Source organism: Rutidosis leptorrhynchoides, chromosome 3 (genome assembly GCF_046630445.1).
Source record: "Rutidosis leptorrhynchoides isolate AG116_Rl617_1_P2 chromosome 3, CSIRO_AGI_Rlap_v1, whole genome shotgun sequence".
Taxonomy (NCBI): domain Eukaryota; kingdom Viridiplantae; phylum Streptophyta; class Magnoliopsida; order Asterales; family Asteraceae; genus Rutidosis; species Rutidosis leptorrhynchoides.
This window is the reverse complement of record NC_092335.1, coordinates 537511913-537530409: the sequence shown is the minus strand read 5'-3', so window position 1 is coordinate 537530409 and position 18497 is coordinate 537511913.

Genomic DNA, 18497 nt, shown 5'->3' with positions numbered 1-18497 from the left:
GGTTGTGAGAAGTGTAAGGGGTGTCATTTGACTAAAGATTGTGATATTAATGATAGGCCGATGATTTCTCAGGTTAATTATACGGGTAATCAGTTTTCAGGAGGTAGTTCAGGTTATCAAAGAAATAGACCACCGAGATTCTACAATAGAAATCAGCAAAAGTACCAACAACTGTTGTAACAACCCTAATTTTTTCGTCACTTCCGTTAACTGTCTGTTAATAATTTTAACGGTGACTACTTGACTTTATATGTGTTTAAGTGTAATAAATGCATACTTGATCCTTGGTGGGTTACTTGAATTAATATGGGTTAATATTAATGGATAAACTTATTTCAGTTAATGAAATACGATAAAAACGATATGGTTTGAATAACTGCAAAAACTATATTTTAAGTAACGAAACACTCGGGTTTATTTTAATAATTATTACCTTTGAAAAATATTTAATTTATTAATTTTTTTTTTAATAAATTAGACTACTTGGTTGCGTTTTAACGATCGGTTTAGCGTTCCGGGACTTCGGTGTAACATCCCGCCTTTTTCCGTTTACTTTTCCGTTTAACTATTTAAACTCCGTTATATGTTTATAACATCTCCCGTTAATACGCGTTTTAAATTATCTCGTTTAGGTAATTCACGCACCCGTTTTCAAAGTTGAGGGACTAAGTTTGACAAAGGAGCAAAGAGGTGACTAGGTCAAAGAGTCAACACTCTTCCTCCTCCATTCATTTTATCTTTTCTTTTCCATTTTTCTCTAATACTTTCACAAATTCTCTCAAACACCATTTCAAATATTCATCATCTAATCAAAATCTAGCAAGCTTCAATCTAAACTAATTTCATATTTGGAATCCTTGCAACTTCCTCTTCGATTCCATACCGATTACATCTCATTTGTGTAACTTTCTAAAATCACTAGATTTTGTGTTCTTGATGTTTTTAAGTTATAAAGTTGTTAATTAGTGTCTATGGCTCAAGTCTAACATGAATATATGATTTATATGTTCGATTTCGTTATTTGAAGTAACTAGTTTGAATATGAACTTTGGTGTGTTTGATTTGGTGATTTGGTTGTTTGAATGTTGTTAAAAGTTAAAAATGCATGTATTAAATGTGTTCCTAGTATCACTAGCTTCAATTTGATGTGTAGGTTGTTTTAGAAAACTTCATAAACATGATTAGTGATTTTGATGTTGTTGGTTAGGGTTTGATAGAATTTAATGTGAACATTTAATGCTTTGAATGACATGAAATGTTATTTGTAAGTGTTAGGTTGTATTGTATGCTTGATCACCTTCGAAACGGCATATCATTCATGTAAATTGGTTGCCGAATCATCAATTTTCATTTATGAACTTGAATGCATTTAATGAGGAGCTTTGAATGTGATTTTGGTTGTTGTAAAAGTAAATGTGATTGTTGAAATGTGTTTAGTTGTTTTCCTTGTCAAAATACCTTTCCGATGATATAAGATACATGTTTTGGTTGTTTGCGGGTCATAAATGGTGATTGTTTGAAGTTAGGTTCATGCATAAAACTTAAAAACTGCCAGATTTCTCTGTATAGGTAATGGCGCGGCGCGCCATATACCCGCGCGGCGCGCCAAAGTGGTCTGTCTAACTTTGTCAATTTTTGAATAATGTTTGCTATGCTATGCACCTCCGATTCACATGTAACCTGTTCTAACATGCTCATATATGATTAAAAACCTCAGAAAAATAGTTCGGGACCCGACCCGAACGTGTTGACTTTTTCGTTGACTTTGACCGACCAAAGTTTGACTTTTTGTCAAACTTAACCAAATGATTATGCAACATTCCTAACTTGTTTCTATACTTGTATCTTGCATGAAACTTGACAAATTGATTCACATGCTACATAATCGAGTCGTAACGAGCCATAGGACTAATTGAACATCTTTGACCAATCGTGACTATCGTTATTGATACAACCTATTTGTTTAGGTCAAGACTAGCATTGTTCTTTGCACACGTTACTTGCCGAAGTACTTTTTTACTCTTGCGCTAAAGGTGAGATCATAGTCTCACTTTTACTCTTTTGAACTTACATTTGGGATGAGAAAACATAAACATTTCTTTTTAACTAAGTGAACACAAGTAGAGGAAAACAAACATTCTACATACGAGTTTAGAACGAAATCCTCAATTCGATTATCATTAGTTACACTTGCAGGGTGTAAGTGTAGGCGTGAACTTATGTTGTATGGCCATATGGGTTTGACAAACCCTCATCTCGGTCGGTTCGCTACCGTCCACAGATGAAATATATTTTCGAGAAACAGTGTTGTTCTAGCACTATTAATGGGGTTTAACGGACGGAATGTTAAGCCTTGATAATTGGGTGCTCGTGAATATTAACTTTTAGAATGTATTACTATTTTATCATTGATGTAAATCTTGTGGTTCGACTTACTTTTACTCACTTACTTACTTAAACCTATGATTTCACCAATGTTTTCGTTGACAGATTTCTATGTTTTTCTCAGGTTCTTGAACATTAGGTGATACATGCTTCCGCTCATTCTTTTGATACTTGCTTTGGATGTCGAGTATACATGCATATGTGGAGCGTCTTTTGACTACTTTAAACTGTGTCGCACGTGTTTCATTTGTACTTAAACATCGTTATGTACTAGTTATGGAAACTACTTTTGTAAACTTTGAAACATCCACACTTATGAAATGAATGCGACATATTTTCGGTCAAACTTTGTCTTAAAGACTTATGACCATGTAATGGGACCTACGTAGACGGCACCGTCAAACATGATTTTGTCGGGTCGCTACAGATGGTATCAGAGCCAGGTTGTAGGGATTTAGAGTTCATTGATGTCAACCCCGAGTCATAGGGTACATTAGTGAGTCTAGACTACAACCGGCATATAGACTTGAAGTAGGAATTACTTGACTACTTGTGCATTATACTCGAACGTTTCTACTCACATCTACTTTTATTTCATCTTAATCTCACATTGTTTAATTTGATTGACGCGCCACCTTGACTTAGTGAAATGATGTCGAATGCACATATGAATCAGGGTAATATAATTTCCGGGATTATATTACGGTGACTCATATGAACGTTCCGATATTGTGGCACAAAGAATTTAAGGCGAGTCAAGGAAAAATTTTTCTCTCTATCCTTATTCCATATCATGATTAGTATTATTGAAAATAATAATCAACGGTATTCTTGTGTTTTGAAGGAACAATGCCTCCTCGTCGTGTGCCACGCCATGAGACTCCCGAACAAGCTCTACAACGAATGATAGCCACCGCCGTGGAAGCGGCCATGGCCGATCACTCCTCCAACAATAACAACAACCACAACAACAACAACAATGGAGCCGGTAACTCAAACGAAGGGTGCTCCTACAAATCCTTCATGGGGTGCAAACCTCACACTTTTGATGGAACCGGGGGACCGGTCGTGCTCACCCAATGGTTTGAGCAAATGGAAGCCGTCTTTAGCATAAGCGGTTGTCGGGACCAAGACAAGGTCAAATACTCCTCACACACTTTCGCCGGTGTCGCCCTCACATGGTGGAACACCTATATACAATCGGTGGGTACCGATGAAGCTCATGCCCTCTCTTGGGCCGATTTAAGGGAAAAGATGATTGTTGAATATTTCCCTCGCGAAGAAACCCGAAAGCTCGAACAAGAGCTAAGAACTTTGAAGGCGGTCGGAAACGATCTCAAGGCCTACAACCAACGCTTCGCCGAACTATCCTTGATGTGTCCTAATCTCGTGAACCCCGAATCTCAAAGGGTTGAACTATATATGGACGGTCTTCCAAAAAGCATCAAACAAGGAGTGATGTCATCCAAACCCGTTAATCACCAAGCCGCTTTGAACATGGCCCGCCAATTGATTGAAACAGTTGATGAAATCGTAGTGCCAGCTCCTAAGGCCGAAGACAAATTGGGTGGCAACAAAAGGAAATAGGAAACCACTCCATCAAGCAACTATAACAACAATACCTTCACCAAAAAGCCTTTCAACAACGACGGCAAGAAAGGTTATGCCGGAACTCAACCTTTTTGCAACAAATGTCACAAGCACCACTCGGGTGAATGCGGCAAGCTAATTTGCCACCGGTGCCAAGGAGTTGGTCATAAGGCCAACAATTGCACAAGCGCCGCCCCCATCGCTCGAAAAGGGCCCAATCCTCCAAAAACGGTCACTTGTTACGAATGTGGCCAAACGGGCCATTATAGAAATGCATGCCCGAAGAGGAAAGATTACCCCAATAGACGCGGCCGAGCTTTCAACATCAACACCGAGGAAGCCCGAGATGATAATGAATTGGTCACGGGTACGTTTCTTCTCAACAACACTTATGTTACTTGTTTATTCGATTCGGGTGCCGATAAGAGTTTTGTATCCAAGACTTTGACTCATTCTTTTAATACTCCACCACGTCCACTAGATACCACTTATACCATTGAAGTGGCCAACAGAAAACTATTGAGTGCCGACACATATTACCGGGGGTGTACGTTAAACATTTTGGGTAATGAGTTTGAAATTGACTTGATACCCATGGAACTAGGGAGCTTCGATGTAATAATCGGTATGAATTGGCTAGCCAAAATGAAATCTCACATCCTTTGTGATCTTAACGCAATCCGAATCACTATCGAGAATGGTGAACCTTTGATTGTCTATGGCGATAAGAGTTGCACCGGACTCAACCTCGTTTCGTGTATTAAAGTTAGAAAACTACTCCGTAAGGGTTGTTTTGCGATCCTTGCTCACGTTAAGAAAGTCGAGTCCGATGAGAAGCATATCGATGATGTGCCAATTGTTAGTGACTATTCCGATGTATTTCCCGATGAATTGCCGGGTCTTCCACCCCATCGACCGGTTGAATTCCAAATCGATCTTATTCCGGGAGCCGCACCCGTAGCACGTGCACCATATAGACTCGCTCTATCCGAAATGCAAGAATTGCAAAGTCAAATCCAAGAACTACTTGATCGTGGTTTTATCCAACCTAGCCATTCACCTTGGGGGGCTCCGATTTTGTTTGTTAAAAAGAAAGACGGATCCCTACGAATGTGCATTGACTATCGTGAACTAAACAAATTGACGGTAAAGAATCGATATCCTCTTCCTCGCATCGATGACCTCTTTGATCAATTACAAGGGTCTTGTGTATATTCAAAAATCGATCTCCGCTCGGGTTATCATCAATTGAGGGTTAAGGGGAAAGATGTCTCTAAAACCGCTTTCCGAACTCGTTATGGTAGTTATGAATTTCTTGTAATGCCATTTGGTCTCACTAACGCACCGGCGGTGTTCATGGATCTTATGAACGGCGTGTGCAAACCGTATCTTGACAAATTCGTTATCGTGTTCATCGATGATATTTTAGTCTATTCAAAAAGCGAAGAAGAACACGAGGAACACCTCCGACTTGTGCTTGAACTTTTAAGACAAGAACAACTGTATGCCAAATTCTCCAAGTGTGAATTTTGGTTAAAGGAAGTTCAATTTCTTGGTCATGTTGTAAGTGACCAAGGTATTAAAGTCGATCCAACAAAAATCAAAGCCATTAGTAAATGGGAGACTCCCACTACTCCTACTCACATCCGTCAATTCTTGGGTCTCGCCGGATACTACCGTAGATTCATCAAGGATTTTTCTTTTGTTGCTCGTCCTCTAACCGCTTTAACTCACAAGGGAAAGAAATTCAATTGGGCGACCGAACAAAAATCCGCATTTCAAATCTTGAAAACGAAGCTAACCATCGCTCCTATCTTGTCACTTCCCGAAGGCAATGATGACTTTGTTGTATATTGCGATGCCTCGAAACATGGTTTTGGGTGTGTATTGATGCAACGAACGAAAGTCATTGCTTATGCTTCTCGACAACTCAAAATTCATGAATGAAACTACACGACACATGATCTCGAACTCGGAGCTGTTGTCTTTGCACTTAAAATGTGGAGAAACTATCTTTATGGAACCAAGAGTACTATCTTTACCGACCACAAAAGTCTCCAACACATTTTCGATCAAAAGCAACTAAACATGAGACAACGAAGGTGGATTGAAACCTTAAACGATTACGATTGCGAGCTTCGTTACCATCCCGGGAAGGCAAATGTAGTAGCCGATGCCTTAAGTCGAAAAGAAAGAGCGGTGCCTCTTCGTGTCCGAGCCTTAAACATCACCATCCACACAAACCTTAACAGCCAAATTCGGGTAGCCCAAGATGAGGCTCTCAAGGATGAAAACCTTTCACACGAGCTCTTAAACATTCTCGTCTCTCGATTCGAAATTAGGGAGACCGGACTCCGATATTACGCCGGAAGGATTTGGGTGCCTAGTTATGGGGACCTACGAAGCCTTATTTTAGATGAAGCCCATAAGTCACGATACTCGATTCACCCCGGTGCCAATAAGATGTACCACGACCTTAAGGAACAATATTGGTGGCCGAACATCAAAAGGGACGTAGCTACTTATGTTTCCAAGTGTTTGACATGTTCCAAAGTCAAAGCCGAACACCAAAGACCGTCCGGACTACTTCAACAACCCGAGATCCCGCAATGGAAGTGAGAAAGGATAACGATGGATTTTATCACCAAGCTACCAAAAACGACGGGCAGTTATGATACCATTTGGGTTATTGTTGACCGTCTCACCAAATCCGCACACTTCCTTGCCATGAAAGAAACGGACAAAATGGAGAAACTTGCACAACTTTACATTAAGGAGATCGTAGCCCGACACGGTGTACCTTTATCGATTATCTCCGACCGAGATGGCCGTTTCGTTTCTAGATTTTGGCGTACATTGCAAGAAGCGTTGGGAACGCGTTTAGACATGAGCACCGCATATCATCCTCAAACCGATGGACAAAGCGAACGTACAATTCAAACCTTAGAGGACATGTTACGAGCTTGTGTAGTTGATTTCGGAAAAGCTTGGGACAAGCACTTACCTCTCGCCGAGTTCTCTTACAACAATAGTTATCAAGCGAGTATTAAAGTCGCACCTTTTGAAGCGCTATATGGCCGAAAATGTCGTTCACCTCTTTGTTGGGCCGAAGTAGGCGACGTACAAATCACCGGACCCGAACTCATTCACGAAACCACCGAGAAGATCGTTCAAATCCGAGATAGGCTTCGGACGGCCCGGAGTCGTCAAAAGTGCTATACCGACAAAAGACGCAACGACCTTGAATTTCAAGTCGGTGACCGCGTCATGTTAAAAGTCGCACCTTGGAAGGGTGTAATCCGTTTTGGGAAACGCGGGAAGCTAAATTCGCGGTATATTGGTCCTTTCGAAATCTTGGAGCGTATTGGAACCGTTGCTTATCGTTTAGATCTTCCGCCCCAATTGAACTCCGTTCATTCTACCTTCCATGTATCTAACTTGAAAAAGTGTCTTGCCGAACCCGATATCGTCATCCCTCTCGAGGAACTTACTATTGATGACAAACTTCATTTTGTGGAGGAACCGGTTGAAATTGTGGACACCTCCGTCAAGACATTGAAACAAAGCCGAATTCCGATTGTCAAAGTCCGTTGGAACGCTAAAAGGGGACCCGAGTTTACTTGGGAAAGGCAAGATCAAATGCAAAAGAAATACCCTCATTTATTCCCGGCTCCGAAAACGCAAGATCCCGAGGAAGAAACAACGACTACTACGCCTACTTAAATTTCGGGACGAAATTTCTTTTAAGGAGTAGGTAATGTAACATCCCGCCTTTTTCCGTTTACTTTTTCGTTTAACTATTTAAACTCCGTTATATGTTTATAACATCTCCCGTTAATACGCGTTTTAAATTATCTCGTTTAGGTAATTCACGCACCCGTTTTCAAAGTTGAGGGACTAAGTTTGACAAAGGAGCAAAGAGGTGACTAGGTCAAAGAGTCAACACTCTTCCTCCTCCATTCATTTTATCTTTTCTTTTCCATTTTTCTCTAATACTTTCACAAATTCTCTCAAACACCATTTCAAAGATTCATCATCTAATCAAAATCTAGCAAGCTTCAATCTAAACTAATTTCATATTTGGAATCCTTGCAACTTCCTCTTCGATTCCATACCGATTACATCTCATTTGGGTAACTTTCTAAAATCACTAGATTTTGTGTTCTTGATGTTTTTAAGTTATAAAGTTGTTAATTAGTGTCTATGGCTCAAGTCTAACATGAATATATGATTTATATGTTCGATTTCGTTATTTGAAGTAACTAGTTTGAATATGAACTTTGGTGTGTTTGATTTGGTGATTTGATTGTTTGAATGTTGTTAAAAGTTATAAATGCATGTATTAAATGTGTTCCTAGTATCACTAGCTTCAATTTGATGTGTAGGTTGTTTTAGAAAACTTCATAAACATGATTAGTGATTTTGATGTTGTTGGTTAGGGTTTGATAGAATTTAATGTGAACATTTAATGCTTTGAATGACATGAAATGTTATTTGTAAGTGTTAGGTTGTATTGTATGCTTGATCACCTTCAAAACGGCATATCATTCATGTAAATTGGTTGCCGAATCATCAATTTTCATTTATGAACTTGAATGCATTTAATGAGGAGCTTTGAATGTGATTTTGGTTGTTGTAAAAGTAAATGTGATTGTTGAAATGTGTTTAGTTGTTTTCCTTGTCAAAATACCTTTCCGATGATATAAGATACATGTTTTGGTTGTTTGCGGGTCATAAATGGTGATTGTTTGAAGTTAGGTTCGTGCATAAAACTTAAAAACTGCCAGATTTCTCTGTACAGGTAATGGCGCGGCGCGCCATATACCCGCGCGGCGCGCCAAAGTGGTCTGTCTAACTTTGTCAATTTTTGAATAATGTTTGCTATGCTATGCACCTCCGATTCACATGTAACCTGTTCTAACATGCTCATATATGATTAAAAACCTCAGAAAAATAGTTCGGGACCCGACCCGAACGTGTTGACTTTTTCGTTGACTTTGACCGACCAAAGTTTGACTTTTTGTCAAACTTAACCAAATGATTATGCAACATTCCTAACTTGTTTCTATACTTGTATCTTGCATGAAACTTGACAAATTGATTCACATGCTACATAATCGAGTCGTAACGAGCCATAGGACTAATTGAACATCTTTGACCAACCGTGACTATCGTTATTGATACAACCTATTTGTTTAGGTCAAGACTAGCATTGTTCTTTGCACACGTTACTTGCCGAAGTACTTTTTTACTCTTGCGCTAAAGGTGAGATCATAGTCCCACTTTTACTCTTTTGAACTTACATTTGGGATGAGAAAACATAAACATTTCTTTTTAACTAAGTGAACACAAGTAGAGGAAAACAAACATTCTACATACGAGTTTAGAACGAAATCCTCAATTCGATTATCATTAGTTACACTTGCAGGGTGTAAGTGTAGGCGTGAACTTATGTTGTATGGCCATATGGGTTTGACAAACCCTCATCTCGGACGGTTCGCTACCGTCCACAGATGAAATATATTTTCGAGAAACAGTGTTGTTCTAGCACTATTAATGGGGTTTAACGGACGGAATGTTAAGCCTTGATAATTGGGTGCTCGTGAATATTAACTTTTAGAATGTATTACTATTTTATCATTGATGTAAATCTTGTGGTTCGACTTACTTTTACTCACTTACTTACTTAAACCTATGATTTCACCAATGTTTTCGTTGACAGATTTCTATGTTTTTCTCAGGTTCTTGAACATTAGGTGATACATGCTTCCGCTCATTCTTTTGATACTTGCTTTGGATGTCGAGTATACATGCATATGTGGAGCGTCTTTTGACTACTTTAAACTGTGTCGCACGTGTTTCATTTGTACTTAAACATCGTTATGTACTAGTTATGGAAACTACTTTTGTAAACTTTGAAACATCCACACTTATGAAATGAATGCGACATATTTTCGGTCAAACTTTGTCTTAAAGACTTATGACCATGTAATGGGACCTACGTAGACGGCGCCGTCAAACATGATTTTGTTGGGTCGCTACAGATGGTATCAGAGCCAGGTTGTAGGGATTTAGAGTTCATTGATGTCAACCCCGAGTCATAGGGTACATTAGTGAGTCTAGACTACAACCAGCATATAGACTTGAAGTAGGAATTACTTGACTACTTGTGCATTATACTCGAACGTTTCTACTCACATCTACTTTTATTTCATCTTAATCTCACATTGTTTAATTTGATTGACGCGCCACCTTGACTTAGTGAAATGATGTCGAATGCACATATGAATCAGGGTAATATAATTTCCGGGATTATATTACGGTGACTCATATGAACGTTCCGATATTGTGGCACAAAGAATTTAAGGCGAGTCAAGGAAAATTTTTTCTCTCTATCCTTATTACATATCATGATTAGTATTATTGAAAATAATAATCAACGGTATTCTTGTGTTTTGAAGGAACAATGCCTCCTCGTCGTGTGCCACGCCATGAGACTCCCGAACAAGCTCTACAACGAATGATAGCCACCGCCGTGGAAGCGGCCATGGCCGATCACTCCTCCAACAATAACAACAACCACAACAACAACAACAATGGAGCCGGTAACTCAAACGAAGGGTGCTCCTACAAATCCTTCATGGGGTGCAAACCTCACACTTTTGATGGAACCGGGGGACCGGTCGTGCTCACCCAATGGTTTGAGCAAATGGAAGCCGTCTTTAGCATAAGCGGTTGTCGGGACCAAGACAAGGTCAAATACTCCTCACACACTTTCGCCGGTGTCGCCCTCACATGGTGGAACACCTATATACAATCGGTGGGTACCGATGAAGCTCATGCCCTCTCTTGGGCCGATTTAAGGGAAAAGATGATTGTTGAATATTTCCCTCGCGAAGAAACCCGAAAGCTCGAACAAGAGCTAAGAACTTTGAAGGCGGTCAGAAACGATCTCAAGGCCTACAACCAACGCTTCGCCGAACTATCCTTGATGTGTCCTAATCTCGTGAACCCCGAATCTCAAAGGGTTGAACTATATATGGACGGTCTTCCAAAAAGCATCAAACAAGGAGTGATGTCATCCAAACCCGTTAATCACCAAGCCGCTTTGAACATGGCCCGCCAATTGATTGAAACAGTTGATGAAATCGTAGTGCCAGCTCCTAAGGCCGAAGACAAATTGGGTGGCAACAAAAGGAAATGGGAAACCACTCCATCAAGCAACTATAACAACAATACCTTCACCAAAAAGCCTTTCAACAACGACGGCAAGAAAGGTTATGCCGGAACTCAACCTTTTTGCAACAAATGTCACAAGCACCACTCGGGTGAATGCGGCAAGCTAATTTGCCACCGGTGCCAAGGAGTTGGTCATAAGGCCAACAATTGCACAAGCGCCGCCCCCATCGCTCGAAAAGGGCCCAATCCTCCAAAAACGGTCACTTGTTACGAATGTGGCCAAACGGGCCATTATAGAAATGCATGCCCGAAGAGGAAAGATAACCCCAATAGACGCGGCCGAGCTTTCAACATCAACACCGAGGAAGCCCGAGATGATAATGAATTGGTCACGGGTACGTTTCTTCTCAACAACACTTATGTTACTTGTTTATTCGATTCGGGTGCCGATAAGAGTTTTGTATCCAAGACTTTGACTCATTCTTTTAATACTCCACCACGTCCACTAGATACCACTTATACCATTGAAGTGGCCAACGAAAAACTATTGAGTGCCGACACATATTACCGGGGGTGTACGTTAAACATTTTGGGTAATGAGTTTGAAATTGACTTGATACCCATGGAACTAGGGAGCTTCGATGTAATAATCGGTATGAATTGGCTAGCCAAAACGAAATCTCACATCCTTTGTGATCTTAACGTAATCCGAATCACTATCGAGAATGGTGAACCTTTGATTGTCTATGGCGATAAGAGTTGCACCGGACTCAACCTCGTTTCGTGTATTAAAGTTAGAAAACTACTCCGTAAGGGTTGTTTTGCGATCCTTGCTCACGTTAAAAAAGTCGAGTCCGATGAGAAGCATATCGATGATGTGCCAATTGTTAGTGACTATTCCGATGTATTTCCCGATGAATTGCCGGGTCTTCCACCCCATCGACCGGTTGAATTCCAAATCGATCTTATTCCGAGAGCCGCACCCATAGCACGTGCACCATATAGACTCGCTCCATCTGAAATGCAAGAATTGCAAAGTCAAATCCAAGAACTACTTGATCGTGGTTTTATCCAACCTAGCCATTCACCTTGGGGCGCTCCGATTTTGTTTGTTAAAAAGAAAGACGGATCCCTACGAATGTGCATTGACTATCGTGAACTAAACAAATTGACGGTAAAGAATCGATATCCTCTTCCTCGCATCGATGACCTCTTTGATCAATTACAAGGGTCTTGTGTATATTCAAAAATCGATCTCCGCTCGGGTTATCATCAATTGAGGGTTAAGGGGAAAGATGTCTCTAAAACCGCTTTCCGAACTCGTTATGGTAGTTATGAATTTCTTGTAATGCCATTTGGTCTCACTAACGCACTGGCAGTGTTCATGGATCTTATGAACCGCGTGTGCAAACCGTATCTTGACAAATTCGTTATCGTGTTCATCGATGATATTTTAGTCTATTCAAAAAGCGAAGAAGAACACGAGGAACACCTCCGACTTGTGCTTGAACTTTTAAGACAAGAACAACTGTATGCCAAATTCTCCAAGTGTGAATTTTGGTTAAAGGAAGTTCAATTTCTTGGTCATGTTGTAAGTGACCAAGGTATTAAAGTCGATCCAACAAAAATCAAAGCCATTAGTAAATGGGAGACTCCCACTACTCCTACTCACATCCGTCAATTCTTGGGTCTCGCCGGATACTACCGTAGATTCATCAAGGATTTTTCTTTTGTTGCTCGTCCTCTAACCGCTTTAACTCACAAGGGAAAGAAATTCAATTGGGCGACCGAACAAAAATACGCATTTCAAATCTTGAAAACGAAGCTAACCACCGCTCCTATCTTGTCACTTCCCGAAGGCAATGATGACTTTGTTATATATTGCGATGCCTCGAAACATGGTTTTGGGTGGGTATTGATGCAACGAACGAAAGTCATTGCTTATGCTTCTCGACAACTCAAAATTCATAAATGAAACTACACGACACATGACCTTGAACTCGGAGCCGTTGTCTTTGCACTTAAAATGTGGAGACACTATCTTTATGGAACCAAGAGTACTATCTTTACCGACCACAAAAGTCTCCAACACATTTTCGATCAAAAGCAACTAAACTTGAGACAACGAAGGTGGATTGAAACCTTAAACGATTACGATTGCGAGCTTCGTTACCATCCCGGGAAGGCAAATGTAGTAGCCGATGCCTTAAGTCGAAAAGAAAGAGCGGTGCCTCTTCGTGTCCGAGCCTTAAACATCACCATCCACACAAACCTTAACAGCCAAATTCGGGTAGCCCAAGATGAGGCTCTCAAGGATGAAAACCTTTCACACGAGCTCTTGAACATTCTCGTCTCTCGATTCAAAATTAGGGAGACCGGACTCCGATATTACGCCGGAAGGATTTGGGTGCCTAGTTATGGGGACCTACGAAGCCTTATTTTAGATGAAGCCCATAAGTCACGATACTCGATTCACCCCGGTGCCAATAAGATGTACCACGACCTTAAGGAACAATATTGGTGGCCGAACATCAAAAGGGACGTAGCTACTTATGTTTCCAAGTGTTTCACATGTTCCAAAGTTAAAGCCGAACACCAAAGACCGTCCGGACTACTTCAACAACCCGAGATCCCGCAATGGAAGTGAGAAAGGATAACGATGGATTTTATCACCAAGCTACCAAAATCGACGGGCGGTTATGATACCATTTGGGTTATTGTTGACCGTCTCACCAAATCCGCACACTTCCTTGCCATGAAAGAAACAGACAAAATGGAGAAACTTGCACAACTTTACATTAAGGAGATCGTAGCCCGACACGGTGTACCTTTATCGATTATCTCCGACCGAGATGGCCGTTTCGTTTCTAGATTTTGGCGTACATTGCAAGAAGCGTTGGGAACGCGTTTAGACATGAGCACCGCATATCATCCTCAAACCGATGGACAAAGCGAACGTACAATTCAAACCTTAGAGGACATGTTATAAGCTTTTGTAGTTGATTTCGGAAATGCTTGGGACAAGCACTTACCTCTCGCCGAGTTCTCTTACAACAATAGTTATCACGCGAGTATTAAAGTCGCACCTTTTGAAGCGCTATATGGCCGAAAATGTCGTTCACCTCTTTGTTGGGCCGAAGTAGGCGACGTACAAATCACCGGACCCGAACTCATTCACGAAACCACCGAGAAGATCGTTCAAATCCGAGATAGGCTTCGGACGGCCCGGAGTCGTCAAAAGTGCTATACCGACAAAAGACGCAACGACCTTGAATTTCAAGTCGGTGACCGCGTCATGTTAAAAGTCGCACCTTGGAAGGGTGTAATCCGTTTTGGGAAACGCGGGAAGCTAAATTCGCGGTATATTGGTCCTTTCGAAATCTTGGAGCGTATTGGAACCGTTGCTTATCGTTTAGATCTTCCGCCCCAATTGAACTCCGTTCATCCTACCTTCCATGTATCTAACTTGAAAAAGTGTCTTGCCGAACCCGATATCGTCATCCCTCTCGAGGAACTTACTATTGATGACAAACTTCATTTTGTGGAGGAACCGGTTGAAATTGTGGACACCTCCGTCAAGACATTGAAACAAAGCCGAATTCCGATTGTCAAAGTCTGTTGGAACGCTAAAAGGGGACCCGAGTTTACTTGGGAAAGGCAAGATCAAATGCAAAAGAAATACCCTCATTTATTCCCGGCTCCGGAAACGCAAGATCCCGAGGAAGAAACAACGACTACTACGCCTACTTAAATTTCGGGACGAAATTTCTTTTAAGGAGTAGGTAATGTAACATCCCGCCTTTTTCCGTTTACTTTTTCGTTTAACTATTTAAACTCCGTTATATGTTTATAACATCTCCCGTTAATACGCGTTTTAAATTATCTCGTTTAGGTAATTCACGCACCCGTTTTCAAAGTTGAGGGACTAAGTTTGACAAAGGAGCAAAGAGGTGACTAGGTCAAAGAGTCAACACTCTTCCTCCTCCATTCATTTTATCTTTTCTTTTCCATTTTTCTCTAATACTTTCACAAATTCTCTCAAACACCATTTCAAAGATTCATCATCTAATCAAAATCTAGCAAGCTTCAATCTAAACTAATTTCATATTTGGAATCCTTGCAACTTCCTCTTCGAATCCATACCGATTACATTTCATTTGGGTAACTTTCTAAAATCACTAGATTTTGTGTTCTTGATGTTTTTAAGTTATAAAGTTGTTAATTAGTGTCTATGGCTCAAGTCTAACATGAATATATGATTTATATGTTCGATTTCGTTATTTGAAGTAACTAGTTTGAATATGAACTTTGGTGTGTTTGATTTGGTGATTTGATTGTTTGAATGTTGTTAAAAGTTATAAATGCATGTATTAAATGTGTTCCTAGTATCACTAGCTTCAATTTAATGTGTAGGTTGTTTTAGAAAACTTCATAAACATGATTAGTGATTTTGATGTTGTTGGTTAGGGTTTGATAGAATTTAATGTGAACATTTAATGCTTTGAATGACATGAAATGTTATTTGTAAGTGTTAGGTTGTATTGTATGCTTGATCACCTTCGAAACGGCATATCATTCATGTAAATTGGTTGCCGAATCATCAATTTTCATTTATGAACTTGAATGCATTTAATGAGGAGCTTTGAATGTGATTTTGGTTGTTGTAAAAGTAAATGTGATTGTTGAAATGTGTTTAGTTATTTTCCTTGTCAAAATACCTTTCCGATGATTTAAGATACATGTTTTGGTTGTTTGCGGGTCATAAATGGTGATTGTTTGAAGTTAGGTTCGTGCATAAAACTTAAAAACTGCCAGATTTCTCTGTACAGGTAATGGCGCGGCGCGCCATATACCCGCGCGGTGCGCCAAAGTGGTCTGTCCAACTTTGTCAATTTTCGAATAATGTTTGCTATGCTATGCACCTCCGATTCACATGTAACATGTTCTAACATGCTCATATATGATTAAAAACCTCAAAAAAATAGTTCGGGACCCGACCCAAACGTGTTGACTTTTTCGTTGACTTTGACCGACCAAAGTTTGACTTTTTGTCAAACTTAACCAAATGATTATGCAACATTCCTAACTTGTTTCTATACTTGTATCTTGCATGGAACTTGACAAATTGATTCACATGCTACATAATCGAGTCGTAACGAGCCATAGGACTAATTGAACATCTTTGACCAATCGTGACTATCGTTATTGATACAACCTATTTGTTTAGGTCAAGACTAGCATTGTTCTTTGCACACGTTACTTGCCGAAGTACTTTTTTACTCTTGCACTCAAGGTGAGATCATAGTCCCACTTTTACTCTTTTGAACTTACATTTGGGATGAGAAAACATAAACATTTCTTTTTAACTAAGTGAACACAAGTAGAGGAAAACAAACATTCTACATACGAGTTTAGAATGAAATCCTCAATTCGATTATCATTAGTTACACTTGCAGGGTGTAAGTGTAGGCGTGAACTTATGTTGTATGGCCATATGGGTTTGACAAACCCTCATCTCGGACGGTTCGCTACCGTCCACAGATGAAATATATTTTCGAGAAACAGTGTTGTTCTAGCACTATTAATGCGGTTCAACGGACGGAATGTTAAGCCTTGATAATTGGGTGCTCGTGAATATTAACTTTTAGAATGTATTACTATTTTATCATTGATGTAAATCTTGTGGTTCGACTTACTTTTACTCACTTACTTACTTAAACCTATGATTTCACCAACGTTTTCGTTGACAGATTTCTATGTTTTTCTCAGGTCCTTGAACATTAGGTGATACATGCTTCCGCTCATTCTTTTGATACTTGCTTTGGATGTCGAGTATAGATGCATATGTGGAGCGTCTTTTGACTACTTTAAACTGTGTCGCACGTGTTTCATTTGTACTTAAACATCGTTATGTACTAGTTATGGAAACTACTTTTGTAAACTTTGAAACATCCACACTTATGAAATGAATGCGACATATTTTCGGTCAAACTTTGTCTTAAAGACTTATGACCATGTAATGGGACCTACGTAGACGGCGCCGTCAAACATGATTTTGTCGGGTCGCTACATTCGGTGCGTTTAAATGACACTTGAAACGGATCACGAGTACATGGAATTGGACAAAATGAGCTCGGGAACCCCATGTGGGTCATGGTCGGCCGAACCCACCCCCACACCCCATCAATTTTAAGTTTGGGCTACCTTATTGGACTTTTAGTTAACTAGTGACTTGTTGGGCCCTAATATAAAATAACTAGTAATCACAAACTACTGCACAATAATCCCTGACCTAATTCAGTCGATTCCTTCTCCCTCCCTGCCTTCTTCATCGACCACCATCACCAATACATCACCATCAATTTTTGTTTTTTAGCTTTGACCTTCAACACAAAGATTGTAATTATCATCGTTAGCTATACGTTGATATGGGCAATTTGTTGATCAAAGGTATAATTCTATGAACCCTAATTTTCATAAATCAGATTTTGATGAAATTTCATAGTTTTTGATGTCAATTGCTCAAGTCTATACGTGTATATGTAAATTGCATGCGTTAATTTGTTTGTTTGATATGATTAGGGTTAAACCCGAATTTGAATTGCATGATTAAAGAAACTTAAACTTTATGAATGTTAAATATTATTACATATTCAGAATCCTCTCGAAAAACTAATAATTTTAGGCTTTGAAATTGCGTATTTTCGTTATCGTATGTGCAAGGTATGCTTAATAGAAGTTTTGTTGTCAAATTTGTGATTAATCCGAAATCTGGACAAATGGGTAATGAATTTAGTTATGAACTGATCACCATTGTGTAGATGATTTAATAACATTCAATATAGACTAGGATATCATGCTATTTAGAGTTGTAAAACTCTTTTTATGCCTAAATGATTGTTCTTGGTAAAACTTGTTTACTCGGTAACTTAAATCAGGTTCTAAAAGGGTTTTAAAGTATGTTCTTGAATCAAGTCTTTACATTTCTGTAAAATTCATATATTTTAGATAACTTTTCATCTAGGCGTTATGTTAATTGGATATGTATAGCTTGCGTAATGTGTGTGCGAAAACGACTACATGTATTCTGTCTGAATCTGCTAAGTATGACCTTTAGCTCTATAAGTTGAGTTGTGAATAGTTTGAGGACTTAAACTTCTGGATATTTACTCTTCCTATGTTATATAACAAAAATCTAGTTTATGTTAAACCTTGTAACCTGATACATTATGCACAATAAATCCAAAGGTTCGATAACTACTAAATTGGACTAAAACAGAACGTCTAATATGTCAGAAGAAACTATACCAATTGACTAAGCCAAATCACCTCATATTTTGATA